We start from the raw sequence: 978 nt of genomic DNA, 5'->3' as shown, positions 1-978 counted from the left end.
GCTGGGCCAGCGAGGTGCTGGGAAGTCCCCTTCCTGGGACCTGCTGGGGCAGGACCCCCGGACGTCAGGGTGGAGGAGCTGGGGGCTGGGCGGGTGAAGTTCTGCTCACCTGGTCCTGCTGGTGTTCAGGTTCCTGGAAGAGACAGCACCTGCTGACCACCAAGGAAGGTCCTCTTCCCTGCCAGCTGGGCCCCACCCTGCTCCGTGCCCACCTAGCACCCTGCCCCTGCCTTGGCGGAGGAGATCTCCCCGGTAGATGGCTTAATCCAAGATCCTCTGGATGGGAAGACAGCCCTCTAGGGCTGGGCTTCAGGGTCAGGTTAATTGAAGAAGTGATTGGATAGGGGGTGGGGAGAGGGAGGGGGAAGGCTGGGATCCTGGGCCTCCCTCCTGCTCCCTCCCTCCTCTGCTCGGAGGAGCCAACTTCAAAAGCCTTGTCCGCCTGCCTCCGCCTGCGTCCAGGGGAGCTCTGTTGGCCGGGCTCGGAACTGGACCTGAAGTGGCAGCCGCACTCCCTACCTGAGGACCCCAGGATCATGTCCGAGGTCCCCTGGCGGGAGTGAGGGAGAGCCTGATCCTGAGAGGCCCATGGTGAGCAGCTGTGGGCCGCCGGGGTGGGAGCTGTCTTGGGCTGCTGTCCCTCAGTGCCCCCACTGGGAAATCCCCCTTGGTTCCCGTCACTGCCGCCCGGCCTGGGTGCTCCTGCCTGTCCTTCCTGGCAGCTACAGAGGGAGGGGGAGTTGCCCTCCTGTGCAGGGGCCACCCTGTCCTCGGGGGCTGAACGGCCTCAGCCTTGGGCCCTGCTCAAGGGCCAACAGACCTTCCCAAGACCCCCTGGGCAACCAACCTACCCTACTTGGACATCCCTCCAGCACCAGTGGCTCCTGTTCTCACTATGATCTCTGACCCTCAACAGGCAGAGGGGCGACTCTGAGTTGGCCATTATGTGAAGCTTGTCTGGGGAGGGGGTAGTTTTGG

This window comes from Bison bison, unplaced genomic scaffold, assembly GCF_000754665.1.
Source record: "Bison bison bison isolate TAMUID 2011002044 unplaced genomic scaffold, Bison_UMD1.0 scf7180017864063, whole genome shotgun sequence".
NCBI lineage: Eukaryota > Metazoa > Chordata > Mammalia > Artiodactyla > Bovidae > Bison > Bison bison.
This window is presented reverse-complemented; position numbering follows the sequence as displayed.